The 22,629-nt window shown below is 40.0% G+C and overlaps 2 long non-coding RNA genes across 2 annotated transcripts in view; one reads left to right on the forward strand and one right to left on the reverse strand.

Annotated features, from left to right (window-relative positions):
- The window catches only part of LOC133578300 (uncharacterized), a 341,666-nt gene that overhangs the window by 143,272 nt on the left and 175,765 nt on the right, over window positions 1–22,629 (forward strand). The window lies entirely within an intron of this gene.
- On the reverse strand, window positions 18,428–20,406 carry LOC140677616 (uncharacterized). Its single transcript, XR_012049403.1, has 3 exons — window positions 19,718–20,406; window positions 19,551–19,630; window positions 18,428–19,425 (listed from the first exon to the last, which is right to left on the reverse strand). It is a non-coding gene; the product is annotated as an uncharacterized lncRNA (long non-coding RNA).

Consider the following 22,629-nt stretch of genomic DNA (forward strand, 5'->3'; position numbering starts at 1 on the left):
AAGCCAACACAAACAAACATGGCGGAAAGAACAGCAAGCTATAGCAACATTAGCTCGGATTCAGACTCGGATTTCAGCGGCTTAAGCGATTCAACAGATTACGAATGTATTGAAACGGATGGTTGTAGTGTGGAGGCAGGTAGCGAAAACGAAATTGAAGAAGAAACTGAAGCTATTGAGCCATATCAGTTTGAACCGTATGCAAGCGAAACCGACGAAAACGACACGACAGCCAGCGACACGGGAGAAAGCGAGGACGAATTCGGCGATCGCCTTATTCTAACCAACTATTGGTATGTGTTTGTTTGGCATTAAAGGAAACTAACAACTATGAACTAGGTTTACAGCATATGAAATACATTTGGCAACAACATGCACTTTGAGAGTGCAGACAGCCCAATTTTCATCAATTAATATATTCTGTAGACATACCCTCATGTCAGCAGGCCAGGGAAGCTAGGGTCGATATTCTTCTCTTGATCATCTTCGGTGTGAGCCAAGACATCCAGGGGGTTTAGCTCGCTCGTCTGCGGGAACAAACTGCCGCCATTGCTTGCCGTGCTACCGAGGTCCTTTGTCCCTGAATTGCTCACACACTCCGGCAGATTCAATGGGGGTCTGGCGGCAGATTTCTTTGACTTTATCGTTGGAAATGCATCTGCTTTGAGTGTCGCAGGATATCCACACATTCTTGCTATCTCTGTCGTAGCATAGCTTTCGTCGGTAAAGTGTGCGGAACAAACGTCCAATTTCTTGCCACTTTCGCATCTTTGGGCCACTGGTGCAACTTGAATCCGTCCCTGTTCGCGTTGTTACACCCTCCGACAACACACCGACGAGGCAAAATGTCTCCAAGGTACGGAAAACAGTCGAAAAAACGGAAAATAACAGAACTGATTTGACTCGGTGTTTGAGAAAATGGCGGATTGCTTCCCGATTTGACGTCACGTTGTGACGTCATCGCTCCGAGAGCGAATATTAGAAAGGCGTTTAATTCGCCAAAATTATATATGGTCTTTTTTCTGCAACATCAAGGTATATATTGACGCTTACATAGGTCTGGTGATAATGTTCCCCTTTAAATAAAATAGTGAACTTTCTAGACAACTTGTCTTTTAGTAGTAAGTAAACAAACAAAGTCTCCTAATTAGTCTGCTGACATATGCAGTAACATATTGTGTAATTTCTAATTCTATAATTTTGTCAACATTATGAGGGACAAACTGTAAAAATGTATTATTAATCTACTTGTTCATTTACTGTTAATATCTGCTTACTTTCTCTTTTAACAAGTTCTTTCTACACTTTTAAAAAAATGTAATAATCACTTATTTAGCTCGGTTGGTAGAGCGGCCGTGCCAGCAACTTGAGGGTTGCAGGTTCGATCCCCGCTTCCGCCATCCTAGTCACTGCCGTTGTGTCCTTGGGCAAGACACTTTACCCACCTGCTCCCAGTGCCACCCACACTGGTTTAAATTTAACTTAGATATTGGGTTTCACTATGTAAAGCGCTTTGAGTCACTTGAGAAAAAGCGCTATATAAATGTAATTCACTTCACTTCACTGTTTTCCTGTTGTTTGGATGCTTAACATTAGTTTTGGATGATACCACAAATTTGGGTATCAATCCGATACCAAGTCATTACAGGATCATACATCGGTCATATTCAAAGTCCTCATGTGTCCAGGGACGTATTTCCTGAGTTTATGAATATAATATCAATTTTAAAAAAAAACAAAAGAAGATGTTGTGATTCCCAAAAATATCGACATAATCATAGTAGTATCGACTAGATCCGCTCCTGTAATTGGTATCATTACAGTGGATGCCAGGTGTAGATCCACCCATGGCATTTGTTTACATTTTGACACCCAGTGAGCTACAGTGTGTAGTGAAGCATGGGGTGTAGGACCGTACTTTTCAGAGGCAGTATATTACCGAATATGATTCATTAGTACCGCGGTATTATACTAATACCGGTATACAGTACAACCTTACCTCTGACTCTCATGGACATGAAACAAGGTTACAATTATATAAAAAAAAAAAAAATTCTAATCTCATCCTGTGAAGTGTTGTGTTTTTATGGGGTCTTCAATGTTTTCCAGGCCAAAGACCCCCAAACTGATAGGCCCCCTGACAATACTGTACATTGTATATGAAATTATGATCGTATTTTACAGTAAACTAGTACTAAAGGTGCCTTGTTATTGTGCAATACTACACACACAAAAATGTTGGGTTAAAAATAACCACATTTTAACCCAACTGCTGGTTCAGAAAAGGACGAACCCCTTATTTGAGTTATTTTAACTCAACATTTTGGGTTAATTTTTTTCAACCCAACATGTGAGTTAAATTATTTAACCAAAAAGTTGGGTTATCTTAACTCAATGTTGATTCAACCCAACTATTGGTTTGAATTTATTTAACACAAACGCTGAGTTATGCTCACTACAATGTTGGGCTTTTCCAAACCCAACTATTAGGTTGCGCAATTTAGCGCTCCTTGACCCAATAGTTGGTTGAAATTATCATTTTTACTGTTGGTTTATCCTACTCCTTCCCAATTACTGATCAAAATTATCTTTATTCCATTGAAATATACTCAAAAGCAAGATATGAGTGACATTTTATTTTACAAGATTGCCTTGTATGGTCATAGTTGTCCTATACAGCATGCTCAAATATGTTCATGTACATAAGATGTGTGATTGTAAATAATGTTAATGAGATGAATCCTTAATAAAATTCCATAAAATAAAAAAGTACCTTTTAATTTAAAAAAACCTTTAAAATGCGTTACCCATTGAAAAACAACCCAAAAATGGTTCATAGTTTTGAAAACCCAGAAATTGAGTTAAAATGATACCCTTATAACCCAAAAAATGGATTGCTCTTCATAAAAATAACTCCAAAATGTAACCCAACACTCGCAACTCATAAATTAGGTTATCAAAATAACCCAGAATTTTTTATTGTGTAATGATATTCCAATGACAATATTGTGCCACTAATAGCTAGCTGGCAACAGGCACTCTAATCGACAGTTGGCAACTAGTGCTAATTGCAAGCTGGCAACTACTGCCCTAATCACTCGCTGGCAACTAGCGTATCAATCCCTAGCTGACAACTAGCACGCTAATAACTAACTGGTACCTAAACTGTTAATTGCTAGCTAGCGTGCTAATCACTTGCTGACAACTACCCGCTAATCGCTGAAAACTAGCAATTTAATGCCCTAATCACTGGCTGCCAATCAGCACATCAATCGCTAGTTGACTTCTAGCATGCTAATCGCTAGTTGCCAACTAGGGTGCTAATAACTAGCTGAAAACTTGGGTGTTAATCACTAGGTGACAACGCGAGCGCTAAACGTTAGCTGACAAATAGCGTGCTTATCGCGAGCTGGCAAATAGGACGTTAATCGACAGTTGGCAACTAGTGCTAATCGCAAGCTGGCAAGTAGCACGCTAATAACTGGCACGCTTATAACTAACTGGTAACTAGAGCGCTAATTGCGAGCTAGTGTGCTAATCACTAGCTGACAACGACCACGCTAATCACTGACAACAAGTGCTTTAATGCCCTAATCACTGGCTGCCAATTGGCACATCAATCGCTAGTTGGCAACTAACGCACTAATCTCTAGCTGGCGACTCGGGTGCTAATAACTAGCTGACAACTCAGGTGTTAATCACTAGGTGACAACTACACCGCTAGCTGATAAATAGTTTGCTTATCACTAGCTGGAAACTAGAGCGCTGATCGCTAGCTGGCAAATAGGGCGATAATTGCTAGCTGGCAACTTGATTGAGCGTATTCTTTCGGTCATACCCCAAAGCTCATGACCATAGGTGAGGATAGGAACATAGAGCTTTGCCTTCCGGCTCAGCTTTTTCTTCACCCTGACAGATCGATACAGGGTCTGCATCACTGCAAACGCTGCATCAACCTGTCTGTCAATCTCACAATCCACTCTTCTCTCACTCGGGAACAAAACCCTGAGGTACTTGAACTCCTCCACTTGGGGCAAAATCTCCTCCTCAACCCGGAGATGGCACTCCAAACTTCTCTGAGCATTAACCGTGGACTCGGACTTGGAGGTGTTGATTCTCATCGCAGTCGCTTCACACTCGGCTGCAAACCACATCATCTGCAAAAAGCAAAGACCTATTCCTGCAGTCAACAAACCGGATCCCCTCAACGCCCTGACTGAGTCTACAAATTCTGTCCACAAATGATATGAACATAATCGGTGACACAGGGCAGCCAACCAAACCTTGTTGGAAATGGGTCCGACTTACTGCCAGCAATGCAGACGAAGTCTCTGACACTGATCATACCGTCAAAATCAGGCGGTCAGGTATCTCATACTTTCTGAGCACTCTCCAAAGGACTTCCAGAGGGAAATAGTTGCATGCCTTCTCCAAGTCCACAAAGCACATGTGGACTGGTTAGGCAAACTCCCATGAACCCTGGAGGACCCCACTGAGAGTACAGAGTTGTTCCACAGTTCCAAGACCAGGGCGAAAACCACACTGCTCCCCCTGACTCTGAGGTCCGACTATCCGGCGTAGAGTCCTCTCCAGTACACCTAAATAGACCTTACCGAGAAGGCTGAGGAGTGTGATCCTACGATAGTTGGTGCACACCCTCCGGGTCCCATCCTCAGAGAGAGGAACCACCACCTCGGTCTGGCAGCTGTTGTAGAGCAGAAGCACCTACCGTATTTTCCGGACCATAGGGCGCACCGGATTATAAGGCACACCGCCGATGAATGGTCTATTTTTGATGTTTTTTTTCATATATAAGGCGCACTGGATAATAGGGCGCATTAAAGGAGTCATATTTATTTATTTTTTTCTAAATTGAAAACACTTCCTTATGGTCTACATAACATGCAATGGTAGTTCTTTGGTCAAAATGTTGCATAGATTATGTTTTACAGATCATCTTCAAGCCACTTTCTGACAGTCACTTCCGGATGCACCGTTTTGTGGGCGATCTTATTTACGTGGCTCACTTTCGGCAGCGTCTTCTCCCCGTCATCTTTGTTGTAGCGGTGTAGCGTGCAAGGACGGGAGTGGAAGATGTGTCAAAAGATGGAGCTAACTGTTTTAATGACATTCAGACTTTACTTAAATCAATAACAGAGCAGAATCTCCTCATCCGGAAACAACAACACCGGAAATGAAAAACCGTCCGACCGGAACTCTCTAATAACTAAAGTTCCTTGGGTGAATAATGTAAACTCACTACACCGGTATGTTTTAGCGCTTTTATGGTGAGTTTACTGACAGATATAAGTAAGAACTTTACACTACTTTATATTAGAAATGGCAACAGCGGAGGATGAATGTCACATAACAAGAAAGAGAAAAAGAAGAAGCTTATTGACTACGGTGTCGGCACGGACTACAAAGGTAGTACAATTTTTCAGGATTTATGCAGATCCCAAATACAGATCAGCAGGTACCAGAAGGTAAGAAAAGTTGCTTTTGCATAATATTGTGAAACAAAACGCCAGATAATATGTCTTACCTTATACACACACCATAATACTCGTATGTTGAAGCACAGTACAATCCATCAAGTGGTGCGCTTCATAGCTTACCAAAGTCGTACTAAAACAGAGGACAAAGAAATGGGATAAAACTGCTATAATATGAAAAGGGGTAGGATTAGATAAACTCTGCTTCTTGCTACTCCTTTTCAGATGTGCTCTAATGAAACAACTGGAAATATGTGATGTATTACATTGTAATTGCATTGTATGCATGTTCGCAATAAACTGCAACTAATTAAGCCCCTTTTTTTTAATTGTTATGATCTTGTTTCTATTGTATCTTACACAGCAAAGAAAGGACTGGGAGAGTTGGCAGGGCCTCATGTATCATGGCCAGGGGCCTCATGTATTAAGCGTGCATATGCACAAAATCCTGGTGTACTCCTTTTTTCATGGCAAAGTTGATATGTATCTAGTGTGAACTGAATGTGGAAATGTGCAATGCCTCACACCAACTACATTCTTCATGTAGGCACACTTCCACATTCTGTGGACACTTTGGCAACACCCAGAGGTGGTTGTTCGGGCTTTGCCAACATTAGATTACAAAAATGTAAAAGATCAAGGCAAGGACACAAAATTCACGTTTTCACCTATGCATTTAATGCCTTGTTCCTGTTTGTGAGCGCGACTATTAATTAATCGAGTCTATCATTTATGCGGTCTACTGCTCTTACAAGTTTTTTCCTGTGACTTCAGCACAGCTTGGGTGCAGTGTTAATTTTGTGGCAAAAAAAAATTCAGAATAAAAAAATAAATGCATGTTGACTAAAGCAAAGACGAAATTCTCAATTTAGTCAACAATATGCAATAAAACTAGTTTGTTTCTTTATATGGCCATTTTAGTCCAACAGTATTCACAAAAATGCTTGATTTCAGCTATAATAATAACACACAGTAGGTTTAGTTTGAAATGTATTTATTGATATATTCATGGAGTGCACGTCTTGTTGTGAATATAGTTTTTAAGATGCTCTGCAATGACAAATTGGGTTTATTATCCTTTATACTTTAGTCGACTAAATTTAGTGTAATTTTAGTTGGGGAATTTAGTTGACTAAAACTAGACTAAAACTAAATCAACTTAAATTACTAAAATGTGACTAACTAAAATACATTTGTCAAAAGTTTACAACACAAATTTTTTTAAAAACTGCCATGAAAATAATACTGCTTTTGTGACGATCTGTCACTTTATTTCTGTTTGTGCTTCTTTGTTTCTTATTTTGGTTCAAATTCCTGCTTGTCTCCCTGAGCGCCGTTTTCCCCTCACCTGCTGCTGATTGGTAGCCTTGCCACACCTGGTGTTAATAAGCAGGGTGCTATTTATGCCGGGCTCGCCTGTTCCTCAGTGTTCGAGGATTGCTTATGTTAAGAACCTTACATGCACGACTGCTTCCTTCTCTGTTTTGTATATTAAAATCAGTGACGTGCAGTCACTGAATGCAGGTGAGGCAGGGCCTCACCTGCCATCATGGAAAGAAAAAAAATGTAAAAAGAAAAACATTTAATTAAATTGTTATATGTATCCAGTGATTATACTATAAAGTTATTTTCCATTTAACTTCACCAGTTTTAGATTATTTTTATTCAAAATCGCTGAATTTTCACATTTGCCATTCAAATACTGAGAAGACATGGTGCGGTGATCAGCAGCCAGTTGAGGCACGTCACTCAGTTGTGCCTCACCATGGATTGCAGACTCGGCTAACTGCTGGCCTGCTGTGCAGTGAGACCGTATTGCTATATGAACTATATTATACATTTCCATAGTTTAGTTAGCTGAGGTATATAATGTACAGTGTATTTTGTCAACAACTGTATGTGTGTAAGTATTTCTTGAGCGATCATAAAACAGCTGCGAAGACGCACTGGCTGAGGCTCGCAGTAATCCCGCCTTCTTGTGCCGGTTAATGCACCCCCGCCGTAGAACGCACCCCCCGACGGGAGTGCCACACCAACCAAAGCCCACACCCAAACCCTCCACGTGCAAGACTGAACCCACTCAAAAAAGTCACTCAACAAGAAGCCAAAAAGTGCAAAAACAACAATGCTCGCGTTGGAGGAGCCGCGAACGACCGCAGGGCCACAGCATTAGGTACACCTGCAGACTGTAGCACGGATTTCATATTTCATTCATTCACAACTCCTCCGACACTAACACCACTGTTCCCGCACTTATAAGTAAAGGTAAGACCATAATAACGTTTTTTTTATTAAATGTGCTTTTTTGTGTGCTACAGTTTGTATGTGTAAAGTTAAAGTTAAGTTAAAGTACCAATGATTGTCACACACACACTAGGTGTGGTGAAATTTGTCCTCTGCATTTGACCCATCCCTTGATCACCCCCTGGGAGGTGAGGGGAGCAGTGGGCAGCAGCGGCGCCGCGCCCGGGAATCATTTTTGGTGATTTAACCCCCAATTCCAACCCTTGATGCAGAGTGCCAAGCAGGGAAGAATGCTGGTATGAGCTTTTAAACATAACCCGTTAACTGCTGCCAATCAAATGGTGAATAAGATACTCTTTAGGTACTCTTTATGTTTGTAAATCTGACTTTGATGAAGTCAGTGCCTCACGAGTCATGAACCTCACCGCACGTCACTGATTAAAATCCTCTTACCTGATCGTCACTCTCGTGGTTCCTGCATCTTGGGGTCACAAATACAGCAGCCATGCAAGTTCCTCACAGCTTTGGTGATGACACGGCCAGTAGCAGCAGCCGGTGGTGGTTGCGGCACAAGGAACGGGCCGACTCAGTGTCACGTGGCTGCAACAGCAAGTTATCTCCTGTGTCATAATAATAAATTGAATAATCAAACAAAAGTCAAAGTCTTTCATATCATTTTTTGATATGTTGGCATGTTTAAATGTATAATATTTCCAAACAAATAAAATGCATAATTTACACATCAAACTCTATTTAATCTACAGTAACTATGAGCAGGCTACAGTATGAATATACTTTGTTACAAGTTGAATCATAAAACGTGTGAGTAATAAAACATAAATCACATTAGAATAATAATAGCACAAAAGGGTTTCTTTTTTGTCCTCACAAAAAACAGCGTTAATTTAATATTTGCAATGAGAAATGTGGCCTTTTTCACACAAATTAATTAACACCGGCATTGATGATTTATTTCTCCCACAGTCCAACGCTTCCACTTAGAGCAGGCCAGTCCTTCTCAAATAGTGGGGTGGGCCCCCCTCGGGGGCGCGGTGCATGTGACATCGGGGAAACAGGCTTTTTTTTGCCGTATCGGAGGGGCGTACCACAAAATATTCCAGAAGCACTGCAGTAGGCCAGACAGAGGGGTCGCCAAGGTAACCGTAGCAGCCATGTCAGAATCAGCTGAACAGAAGATGATGTGACCACCTGAAGAAGACGAAGAAAAGCAGAGAACGATTTTCTATTTAAAATGAGAGCGGAAAATAAACAAATATATTCAATTTAAGACTGTTTTCTAGGGGCTGCTGTGGGGTTGTATGGTGTACCGGTACTAATAAAGTGCAGCGGTACCAATGAATTACAAAAAAGTACTATACTGCTTTTGAAAAATACAGGTTGTTTTTTTTCATCTGCGCACACACTCGCAGAGAGCACAAGCCGAGACAGTGAGGAGAAGAAAACTGGCAAATAAAGGCAATTCCATTGGTTAATTAAGAGGGTGCGTGAAGCGCAATATGGAGGTATTTGGGCTTCAAAGCTATCGATCAAGGTGACACTCTAAACACTGAAGAGCTACGCTGCAAGCAGTGCTTTAAAACCTGTCTCGCCAAAGGTGGCAAGACCACCTGCGCTTCAAACTTAGGTAAACATTTAAATAACAATAATCCAGACCTGCACAACTAGTTTAAAGGTCATGTAGTTAACTAGCTCCCCTGCTGTGCACATACAGATACACAGACACGCACAAAACTGTCCAAACATTAGCAAAGTCCAAACTGGCCTCGTAGCGGAAACTAATGCAAGTGAAATGATTGAATTGTTGTGTACTTTCAGCTATAGTATTGATTATAGTATTTAGTAATGATTGTATTTTTCTTAAAGCACAGACCAAGAGTGGCAACCATAATCATGAAGCATTTAGTAAAATGCCAATAAACTATTCTAACCTACTCCTAAATTAGGGCAGATTATTTAAGTCCATCAGGAAAAACACAATGTGTTTAATGCCTTTTATTTTTTTGTTTTATTCTTTAAACATTGTTCTTTGAGTGCAATAAGAAGCATATGTTGAATGCATTGTAAGATTTTTTTTTATTAAAATGAAGTCAAAAAATTATTATTTTTTGGTCCCTGTTATTTTGAAAAGAGTCGAAAAACATTTTGGTACCGGTACCAAACTATTGGTTTCCGGGCAACCCTACGCTGATGTTGTGGTTGGCAAAGTTCAGCATTCAAATGGGAAGAATGCAAAAATAACATTAAACATTAAACCCCCCCGATTCACCCACCCAAATATTAGAATGACACTGCCTTTCTTTTGTGCAACATTTGTGCTGTAAACCTTTTTTTTAGTTACTCTAAAATACATTTTCTGGCCATTGATGTCTACCAGACCCTCACCCCACTTTGTCCAAATCTCATCAAAGTTGTTATAAACGTTTGTGCTACATTTGTGTTGTCACAAAAATACTTTTTAATTATCATTGTTTTAATAATATTTATGTTATGATCCGTTGCCCGGATCATGTTTTGTTCTGTTACTTTGACTTCCTCAGTTCTGTGTTTAGCACCCCTGGGTTTGTGTTTTAGTTGCCATGACTGCATATTAACTTCACCTGCCTCTGATTAGTGTTCGGGATGCATACCTGCTCCTGGGCACTAATGAAAAAACTATTTATTCCCGTTTCTCGCCACAATCAGTCTAGCTTCCTTGTTTGCATTACGCAACAGTGACAACGTTTTCTACTTGCTTCCATGCAACCCGTACGTTAAGTATTTTTCTACGATCTTTGATTCCTGTCCCTGCGCTAAGCTTCGCCACAGCACCCACGCTATCGGCACGCTTTTCGGTCTTCTGTATTTTAATACATCGGAATAAATAAATAAATAAATCATTCTCACCTGCTTGTCGCCTCCGGAGTTCCTGCTGCGTCTTGGAAGAATGACCCCCACGCAGTAAAATGCGACCCAGTCGTTACAATTTATGTTTTTATTATTCAGACGCCTCCCCCCTAACTCATACAAATCTCTCCAAACTTGTACTAAAATGTCGTGCTATGTTTGTGCCACAAATGTGCGGTCTAAAATATTCGTTAAAGCTATTATGGTTAGGATGTTAATGTTTTATTATTCACCTGCAGCCCCCTCCCCCACCTTGTCCAAATATCCCTAAACTGGGCTCAAATATTTGGCCTACATGTGTGCACTCATAAAAAAACTGTTTGTGTTATAATGGTTTTAATGTTATTAATGTTTACCGTCCACATGCAGAAAAACCCCCACCTTTTCCAAATCGCTCCAAACTTGTCCTCTATGTTTGTACTGCATTTGTGCTGTTAAAAATATGTGTATTGTTTTGTATCGACTTTCTTTCCACAAAGCCCCACACCTTGCCCAAATCTCCCCAAACATGTCCTTCATGTTTCTTTTTTATGTTTGTGCTGTTTTAAGCTGTTGAAAAAAGTACAAAATTTGTGCTCCTGTGTCACGACCAGTGTTGGGACTAACGCGTTACAAAGTAACGCGTTACTGTAACGCCGTTACTATCGGCGGTAACTAGTAATCTAACGCGTTATTTTTTATATTCAGTAACTCCGTTACCGTTACTACATGATGCGTTACTGCGTTATTTTGCGTTATTTTTTATGTAGTATCGGCTAGAAACTGAGAAGATCTGAGTGTTGCAGCGCTGCTGAAGAGGCGACAAAAAAGAGGCGCGCCGCGCGCTGTCTGTGTGTACGTGTGTGTGTGTGTGTGAGTGTGTGTGTGTGGGAGGGGGCGTGTCTGTGTCTACTATCAAGACGTCATGGCGAACCTCGAAGCCGAGTTTCTTAAAATGGAGATATTTTCAGTACGTTTCTTTTATCGACCACAAAGAAAAGAACATTTTAGTTGAATGTAAGTTTCAAATATGCTGAAACAGCGACAAAAACAACATGCTTCGACGAAGCTAGTAAAGAGACACACACTTCATCTCCACCTTCAACAGCGGCTGGATTTTAATGAGGCACTGCACACTGAAGGTACACACACTCTGTCAATTCTCTTATATACTCTTTCATTTTAAACTTTTAGAGTGTTTGATTATCACATCACTCTAAATGTTTAGACTATAAAGTTCACAAACCTAAAGAGGGATACTAGTGGGCCAGGCTAATATTTCCTTTTCTCTAAACTAAGTGGGGAAATGTGTAGAGTGTTCTGGGCTTCAGACATGATTTTATTTCAGAATTCCTTGAGAAAACGCCTGGTTAGGCTTTATGTATGTAGTGTGTGCCTTTCTTGTTTTACAGCTACGTTGTTATTATGCTGTTTGTTACTTATGTATGTTAAGTTGCAGCTATTTAAAATAGTTTTGTCAATTTGTTCTGGTCTGAAACAAATTGGCCCTTTAAAACATATCTTTGTCATTGTGTGTTGTATGTAGAGCACATTGCTTAGCAGAGTTCAGTGATGCAAATGCATGTCAAGTTGATCAACAGATTGTATTATTCTCCAGTGCAATAACAGTACTAAAATGAAGGCTAAAAGGGCATTAAATGGGGCCTTAAAAAAAAAATATATATATATATATATATATATATAAGTAACTAAATAGTTACTTTTCACAGTAACGCATTACTTTTTGGTTTAAGTAACTGAGTTAGTAACTGAGTTACTTTTGAAATAAAGTAACTAGTAACTGTAACTAATTACTGGTTTTCAGTAACTAACCCAACACTGGTCACGACTCATGTGCAATCCCTCATGTCATCTGCGGCAAGCTCTGCCGGCACCTCCGCTGGCAGCGTGCCAGGACACGCCCCTACGCGCCGGCAAAGCTGCAGGCAATAGGTAATCAGCGCATCTGGGACTAATAAGGGCATGCAGCATAAAGACCAGTGGACCTGAAGATCCAGCGCCGGAACGTAGTTAACTCCTCGTAGTAAGCATCCCGTCTCTGGCTTCCCTCCCGCGTACTTGCTCTCTCTGTGTCTTCCCAGTTCCCAGGTCTTATGTCCTTTGTGTTCCCCGCAGTGCCTTTCCTTAGGGATGTTCGATAATGGCTTTTTGCCGATATCCGATATTCCGATATTGTCCAACTCTTTAATTACCGATACCGATATCAACCGATATATGCAGTCGTGGAATTAACACATTATTTTGCCTAATTTGGACAACCAGGTATGGTGAAGGTAAGGTACTTTTTAAAAAAATCAATAAAATTAAGATAAATAAATTAAAAACATTTTCTTGAATAAAAAAGAAAGTAAAACAATATAAAAACAGTTACATAGAAACTAGTAATTAATGAAAATTAGTTAAATTAACTGTTAAAGGTTAGTACTATTAGTGGACCAGCAGCACGCACAATCATGTCTGCTTACGGACTGTATCCCTTGCAGACTGTATTGATCTATATTAATATATAATGTAGGAACCAGAATATTAATAACAGAAAGAAACAACCCTTTTGTGTGAATGAGTGTGAATGAGTGTAAATGGGGGAAGTAGGTTTTTTGGGTTGGTACACTAATTGTAAGTGTATCTTGTGTTTTTTATGTTGATTTAATAAAAAAAGAAATTATACCGATACCGATAATAAAAAAAAACGATACCGATAATTTCTGATATTACATTTTAACGCAAATATCGGCCGATAATATCGGCAGGCTGATATTATCGGACATCTCAACCTTTCCTGTTTCCCGTGATCGAGCAGTGTACCTCGACTCCTTTCTGGATTTTGGACTGCCTCCCTCGATCCTCGACCCCTGCTTAGACACGGACCTCGTAGCATCTCTCCAGCACCGACCGCTTGCTTGCCCACAGACTGCCTTCTCGCCTTGCCCCTCTGGTCCGACAAAGGATTCATCCTACACGCACTTACAACAAACACTGGTAACATTTACATTGTTAATTCTACACATCGTTTTGCACCAAACACTTAGAGTAGCATACACATCCCACACACCCACACACAATAGCTTCAATAAAGCTATTGAACTGATTCCTGCCGTGGTTTCGTGTCCTGCCCCCGCCGTACGTAACACTATGGTTTCAATGTGTTAACATTTTATTATTTAAAAACAGCCTCACCAAAACGTTTGTGCTACATTTGTGCTGCTTTGTGCAGTAAAAAGAAACAAAAAAGTTCTATTGTGGTTTTAATGTCGTTAACATTTTATTATTCACTTTCAGAGGTGGGAAGTAACGCGCTACATTTACTCCGTTACAGCTACTTGAGTAACTTTTGGGATAAATTGTACTTCTAAGAGTAGTTTTAATGCAACATACTTTTACTTTTACTTGAGTATATTTATAGAGAAGAAACGCTACTTTTACTCCGCTCCATTTATCTACATTCAGCTCGCTACTCGCTTCTGATTTTTATCGATCTGTTAATGCACGCTTTGTTTGTTTTGGTTTGTCAAACAGACCTTCAAAGTAGGATCTATGCATGCCTGCGTTTCACCAATCAGATGCAGTCACTGGTGATGTTGGACCAATCAAACAGAGCCAGGCGGTCACATGACTGTCACACGTGGACCCCGACTTAAACAAGTTGAAAAACGTATTCGGGTGTTACCATTTAGTGGTCAATTGTACGTAATATGTACTGTGCTGTACTGTGCAATCTACTAATAAAAGTTTCAATCAATCAATCAAAAGTGTGAAGGAAAAAAGACAGTTTTTTATTTCAACTGTACCTCTCTCAAAGGCCTAAAGACTGACCGCACAGTTCCTGTCTTCACAATAAAAGTGCCGCTCCATCGCGCTTGCGCTAACAAAATAAGAGTCTCCGAAAGCCAGCGCAAACAAGCTTGAAAGCTCCGGAGTTTGCCGCCAATGTATTTCTTGTAAAGTGTATAAAAACAAATATGGAAGCTGGACAAATAAGATGCCAAAAACCAACCACTTTCATGTGGTATTAGACAGAAAGGAGGGACTTTTTTTCTCCTCCATTTGAAAACGTGGAAGTTATCATCACTACTGTCTGATTCCTATCAATGCAAGTCATCAGAATCAGGTAATACACCAACTTATATTCTTGTCTTCATGAAAGAAAGGAATCTATATGTTAAACATGCATGTATATTCATTAAAACACCTTTAACATGTGAACAAAAACGGCAAAATAAATAAATATGAATTATATACTGTATATATAAATGTATGTATATATATGTATGTATATATATATATATATATATATATATATATATATGTGTGTGTGTGTATATGTATATATGAGGTAGATCACCTCGACTTGGTCATTTATTAAGTAATTGATTAACGTTGAAAAACTTATTGGGGTGTTACCATTTAGTGGTCAATTGTACGGAATACGTACTGTACTGTGCAATCTACTAATACAAATTTCAATCAATCAATCAATCAATGAATGCCTACTGAGCCTATGGTGCTGTTGAGTTATTGTGGCTCAATTTGCCTTAATTTTCTTTATTTTAATGTATTATTATTTAATATATATTATTGTTTTAGTTGCTTAAGAGATATTCCTGGCTCTGAATTTGCTCATAGCTATTTTTATGTTTGTGTGCATTATTTGTTGCCGTCATCATTAAACGAACAGGTTACTCATCAATTACTCAGTACTTAAGTAGTTTTTTCACAACATACTTTTACTCAAGTAAATATTTGGGTGACTACTCCTTACTTGTACTTGAGTAATAAATCTCTAAAGTAACAGTACTCTTACTTGAGTACAATTTCTGGCTACTCTACCCACCTCTGTTCACTTTTAGTCAAACTTGGCCCAAATGTTTGTGCTACATTTGTGCTATGTTTGTGCTACGTTTATTCTACCTGTGTGCGGTTCAAAAAACAAAAAAAAGTGTGCTAATATGGTTTTAATGATATTAATGTTTTATTAGTCACAGGCTGAACCAAGCGGGTTACAGTAGCATCAACTTAGCACAAATCTTTAGGGCAAGTTTGAAGAATTTTGGCCAAGATGCGGGGACTGCGTGTGAATGGTAAAACATTAGTATTAGTCTCAAGTGCATGACTATTAAAATGTCTATCGGAAGTGTGTGTCTTCTATTTGAGGACACAGACTTTAACTATAAAAGTATTTCAGTAGACAGCTGACCTCTACCAAGGCTGAAGAAAAACAAAGTCATGTGTTTATTTATTATTTCCTGGTGAATGGAAGGTGATAAAAAGATGGTCGATGCTATTATGATTCTGCTTACATTGATGCCATCAAACATTGCAAGTGCATTCTTATACAAGCACCGCTTGATACAATACTGTATAGCTCATGTCTTCTTCCTTTAAACAAGACATATTAAAACAGCAAAGCGCGTGCTGTGCAGTACTGTACCGTACTGTATATGCACAAAGACGTGTTAGTCATCATTCTTTGCTCTTGTGGCACGGCCCAGTGTGTGAACCTTAGCAGCTTCCTTCGCAGGCGCAGAGTGCGACATGATGTTCACGCGTTCCCGTCTGTAAACACTGTCTCGTAAAAAAAAAAAAAAAAAGACGTTATTTAGAGTGCATTTGCAGACATGCCTGACATGGCTGTCTCTGGACTACATCCTCAAGACAGAAGGTGAAACAGCTAGAGGTACGACCTCCGGTGTGTGTGTGTGTGTGTGTGTGTGTGTGTGTGTGTGTGTGTGTGTGTGTGTGTGTGTGTGTGTGTGTGTGTGTGTGTGCGTTAGAGAGAGAAATGATGAAGGAACACAGAACTTTAGCTAATTTTTTGTGTTTGGATAAATATATGTTAAATAAGGCGCCATGATATATTTATCTGTACCTGTGTGTGTTCCTCTGGGATCTCCAAAGATAAGAACAGCTGAGAGCCAAAAGGACCATTATGCAATACACAACAATTAATGTGCACATAAATAATGATTATGCAAAAATGACACAAGAGACCTTCCACCCTGGCAGCTAATCAGCTAAATAGATAAAAAAACTACCATACAACCAGTCAAGCTGCCTCTCAACTAGGGCTGGGCGATATGGACGAAAAAGTATATCTCGATATATTTTTACTTAAACTCGACATTCGATATACACTTTATTGCCAAAAGTATTTGGTCACCTGCCTTGACTCACATATGAACTTGAAGTGCCATCCCATTCCTAACCCATAGGGTTCAATATGATGTCGGTCCACCTTTTGCAGCTATTACAGCTTCAACTCTTCTGGGAAGGCTGTCCAAAAGGTTGCGGAGTGTGTTTATTGGAATTTTCGACCATTCTTCCAAAAGCGCATTGGTGAGGTCACACACTGATGTTGGTCGAGAAGGCCTGGCTCTCAGTCTCCGTTCTAATTCATCCCAAAGGTGTTCTATCGGGTTCAGGTCAGGACTCTGTGCAGGGCAGTCACGTTCATCCACACCAGGCTCTGTCATCCATGTCTTTATGGACCTTGCTTTGTGCACTGGTGCACAGTCATGCTGGAAGAGGAAGGGGCCCGCTCCAAACTGTTCCCACAAGGTTGGGAGCATGGAATTGTCCAAAATGTTTTGGTATCCTGGAGCATTCAAAGTAATTTTTACTGGAACTAAGGAGCCAAGCCTAACTCCCGAAAAACAAACCCCACACCATAATACCTCCTCCACCAAATTTCCCACTCGGCACAATGCAGTCCAAAATGTAGCGTTCTCCTGGCAACCTCCAAACCCAGACTCGTCCATCAGATTGCCAGATGGAAAAGCGTGATTCATCACTCCAGAGAATGCGTCTCCACTGCTCTAGAGTCCAGTGGCGACATGCTTTACACCACTGCATCCCACGCTTTGCATTGGACTTGGTGATGTATGCCTTAGATAGAGCTGCTCGGCCATGGAAACCCATTCCATGAAGCTCTCTGCGTACTGTTCGTGGGCTGATTGGAAGGTCACATGAAGTTTGGAGCTCTGTAGCAACTGACTCTGCAGAAAGTCGGCGACCTCTTTGCACTATGCGCTTCAGTATCCGCTGACCCCTCTCTGTCAGTTTACATGGCCTACACTCTTAGAAATAAAAGTGCTAAGTAGAACCATATAAGGTTCTTCGGCTCGACCTCATAGGAGAACCCTTTTTGGCTCCAGGTAGAACCTTTTTATAAAGGTTCCACCTGGAACCCTTTTGGAGGGTTCTACCTCGAACCCAACATGAAGGGTTATACCTAGAACTGTGTGTGTAAGGTTCCACCCAAAACCCCCCATGAGAGGGTCTACAAAGAACCCACGCAGGGAGTTCCAATAAGAACCCTTTCATGTTTCAAGGGTTACATCTAGAACCCACACAGGGAGTTCCACTAAGAACTCTTTCGTATTTCAAGGGTTTCATCTAGAACCCACACAGGGAGTTCCACTAAGAACCCTTTTGTATTTCAAGGGTTTCATCTAGAACCCATGCAGGAAGTTCCACCAAGAACCCGATCGTATTTCAAGGGTTTCATCTAGAACCCACACAGGGAGTTCCACTAAGAACCCTTTCTTTTGTCAAGGGTTTCATCTAGAACCCATGCAGGGAGTTCCACTAAGAACCCTTTCATGTTTCAAGGGTTCCATCTAGAACCCACACAGGGAGTTCCACTAAGAACTCTTTCATGTTTTAAGTGTTTCATCTAGACCTGACACAGGGGGTTCTAAAAACATCCCTTTTCAAAGGTTTTCACCGATAACCGTCTTGTCTTCTGAGGGTTCTATAAAGAACCATATTGTATTCTACAGATCAGTTTAGTTCATATTATATTGTGGTCATTTATCATGTTGACATTGAACAAACATTCAAAACATTTTAATAAGAAAAATATTTATTTAAAGATAGTCCAACAAAACAGGAGAGGCTGTGTAGGTCCCAGGGGAGAACAGGTCAAAAGTCAGCATAGGTCCAGTGGAATCAGCAACATGACAGGCCAGACACATCATGCTGTCCTCAGTAGGTGAATTTGTGTAAATAAATCTCCAGCAATGGTGACATGGCAGAAAGAGACACAAAATAGTTTTAGTTCAATCAATCCAAGGTGCACTTACTGCATTTACTGCGCCTTATTGTAAGCTACCTACCAACAATAAAAGAATGCATGGTCCAATGAAAAGAATCAGTGTACATACTGTATGTACTAATTGTGACAGTGGAACAGAATCATGAGAAAGTGAGGGAATCCCACAAAGTTTTCACATTGATTTAAATAATGTTGAAATACTTTTCAGTGTTATGTAACAAGTACTCAAAATGCTACGTATTGTAACAATAATGGAAATCTAGAGACGTCACTATGCCAAAATCAAACAAAATGTATTGGTCCAAAATATGTATTAAATAAGGGATATTTTTTTTATCAATATGTACAAACAAAGGGCAGCAGCAGGAATTTGACCATTAACAAGAACATAAAGCATGAAATCCCATGCTGCAACACATCTACTCACTACTCCCCACTTCTGGCACAGTTGTATAGTCTCTTCACTGAAATGGGTACAACACTGTGGTCCTTGATCCCCAACACAAATCTTTCAATGAAAATAAGAGTTTTTCTCAGTTCCTTTGGGTACTGGACAGCAAAAACAAAATAGAGTGACATTAATGCACTCATAGCATATGATATGTCCATGCTGCTGTCCTCAGTCAAAACCTGTATACCATCCAGGTATAGGGTTATTCTTTGTGCCTGCAAAGGGTTCCCCTCGTGTGTGTTATGGAGCATGATTGCTGGAGTAGGCACGCTTGGCTCCTATGCAATAAACACAGATACATGTCAGTAAATAAAACCTGCTGTGAAAACAGCAAAATGACTCAATGCTGCCATAATATGGATAATGCCAATTCCTAAATCTTGACCTTAAATGCAGTATTTACCTCCAGTAGAGTGTATAGAAAGGATGAGTCCTCTCTGAAAATGGAAGGCAGCAGTAGAATTGCTGCATCCCTAATGAGTCCTGAGGAAATACATTTTTTCTGTAATATTTTTTGTTTTCAGAAATACAGATTGTGGCTCCTATAGATACACATATAGGCCTAGATACCTCGTCTTACTGAATCATCCAGGCAGGCATTGATTGCCCTCTGGCAGCAGTCTTTTAGGTCACACATACATGCTCTTTGAACTATCTTCGTTGCCATTCGATCCAGCTCTGTGACCATTCTGCGATCAGCTTCTACAAAGGAATTGCTCCTTCATCTCCCACAGAAGCTGTAAGGAGGGATAACAAGTGTCATCTCAAAATACTTGATGATCATAAATGAAATAATACACATACAATTAAATATGGTCAATTCAATGCTTGAAGATACCAACTATTTTTGGAAGCTTCAGTGCGGGAAACTTTTCGATGATTTCCTCTGCCTTGGCAGTTGCCATGAAGGTCTTTCGGTATGCATAGGTTCGTCTCATTCTCTCCTTTAAAGAGTTCAGATCTGGGTGTACCTTAAGCATCTCTGTAGACATTTCATTGATATGAGCTTCAATGCTCCTTTCATCCTCTCTACATTCTTCACTCTCCTGAGCCTATATGCATTCAAGAAAAATGACAAGCAATATAGTAAGAGGCAGAGGTGGGACCAAGTCATTGTTTTGCAAGTCACAAGTAAGTCTCAAGTCTTTGCCCTCAAGTCCGAGTCAAGACAGGCAATCCCCGAGTCAAGTCCAAAGTCAAGACTAGAAAGTCTCAAGTCAAGTCCTAAGTCCTGCATTTTGAGTTTCGAGTCCTTTCAAGTCCTTTTAACCACAGACTAATATATTAACACAGATTGTGTATGCTTTTCAAACGCTGTATTTATTTATTAAAACAAGTGCATTTTAAATTGCAGGAAAGAAAATTGTGCTGACATTGCACTTTATAATAGCACTATTAACCAGTCATTTTAAACATTAACTCATTCCTTTACAGAACAAACACATTGAAAAATAAAGTGCAAATGTACTTATTTGTACAAAAGTGTTAACATTGAAAAAACATGACATATACGTGAACATAACAAAAAAGTTGTACTTTTTATATGTCAGGGCCCTATGCTGCATTGCATTTGCAAAAGACCAAATTAGCCAAGAGTCTGTCAGTCATTTGTGCACGATGGGGGCGTAGTATGATGCCACCATGGCTGAAAACTTGCTCCACTGGAGCACTGGAGGCAGGCACTGCCAAGACTCTCATGGCCACTCGGAACAGTGAAGGAAGAGTCTTCATGTTCAATGCCCAGAACAAAAGGGGGGAGAGAGTTTTTTTGGGTTGGTGCACTACTTGTAAGTGTATCTTGTGTTTTTTATGTTGATTTAATTAAAAAAAGAAAAAAAAAAGAAAAAATTCTTGTGCGGCCCGATACCAATCGATCCACGGACCAGTACCGGGCCGCGGCCCGGTGGTTGGGGACCACTGAGGTAAACAACCAACAGTATGTCAGAAAGCTAGCTAAAACGGTACACATATTCATAATATAGTATACATTTTAACTGACCTTTATTTTACTATTTTTGTCTTTTTTTAGGTGGCTAAAATACACGGTGCTGCTGACCGCCGTCTAACGTTACGTGTGATATATTGACTAACGTAACCCTGCTTAAAAAAAATCACTGAACAAAAAGTATGAATAAGGTAGTGAACTGCAACAGATTCCCGTGTTTGCAATAACGTTATAACGTTAGCAGTGAGTTTACAGCCTCACTGATTTAACTACACTGCAAATAAAAGTCACGTTACTTAGCCAATAAACGTTATCTTACATTCAAAACTTACCGTTCTTTGTGCAACTTCAAATGCCGGACGAAGTTGGAAGTTGTTGCCTCTCCATCAGTAATTTTCGAACCGCATGTGTTGCATACTGCAAACCGTTTTGTGTTGACCACCTCGTAATTTTTATACCCAAACGAAATTATTTTAGGTATCATTTTTTGTTCACTGGCGTGTGGTTTGGACATGTCTTCTTCCTGCAATTTGATTGGATGAATGCTGTGTGATGAAAACAAAGTAGATCTAATTTGATTGGCTGTTGTACTGAGAGCACACCAGCTGACACACGCAACGCTGATAGACAAGTACACAATGAAAAATACAGAGCGCTCCCGAATAACTTTTTCATCTTTGGGTTTTGGGGAAAGTAGCAAGTCATGTCAAGTCATGTCAATTCAAAAGGCTCAAGTCCAAGTGAAGTCACAAGTCATTGATGTTAAAGTCTAAGTCGAGTTGCAAGTCTTTTTACATTTTGTCAAGTCGAGTCTAAAGTCATCAAATTCATGACTCGAGTCTGACTCGAGTCCAAGTCATGTGACTCGAGTCCACACCTCTGGTAAGAGGTAACCATTAAGATGAGGTGTACATGTTTTTTAAAAAGTTATATAATATGGTAGAATCATCCTCTCTGTAACCTTCGTCTTGTGTTATCTTTCTGCTACCACTATGTTGGAGACCAAGCTCAAGCCCAGTCTCCCTGCTCCTTCTACCCGCACATTAGTGTGTGCTCAACATGGATGTATTAGATCCATGGTGCTCACCAGCCCACCCATCCCTCCAAAGACGAGCTGGATGGCGACCGCAACGCCGCTACCGACAACGTTAAAGCTCCTTCTAACATTGACAATTTATACTATAATATTTCATTAAAATAACAACTACGATAACCTTTTTAGGATGATTTAAGATTCATTGTACAGATATATTGTAACCTATTTTGTTATGGCAGCTCTCAGCAGAGCTTTGTCAGGTATTGTATTGTTTGACCACAATACAATTTGTTTGTTTGTTTTCTACAAGAAAACAAACAAATAAGCAAACGAAAAAAACATAACAAGAAACAAATGCTTAGTCCACCTTTTACCGTAAAAGTCCTCAGCTAGGGTCAAGCATGCTGAAATAAGATATTATATTTAGCTCACCTTGATTCTCGGAAGTTTCTTCTGTTCTCTCTCCTGTTCTTCTTTGTTCTGTTCTGTTCACAGTAATCA

The sequence above is a fragment of the Nerophis lumbriciformis genome, linkage group LG38 (assembly GCF_033978685.3).
Source record: "Nerophis lumbriciformis linkage group LG38, RoL_Nlum_v2.1, whole genome shotgun sequence".
NCBI classification, from domain to species: Eukaryota; Metazoa; Chordata; class Actinopteri; order Syngnathiformes; family Syngnathidae; genus Nerophis; species Nerophis lumbriciformis.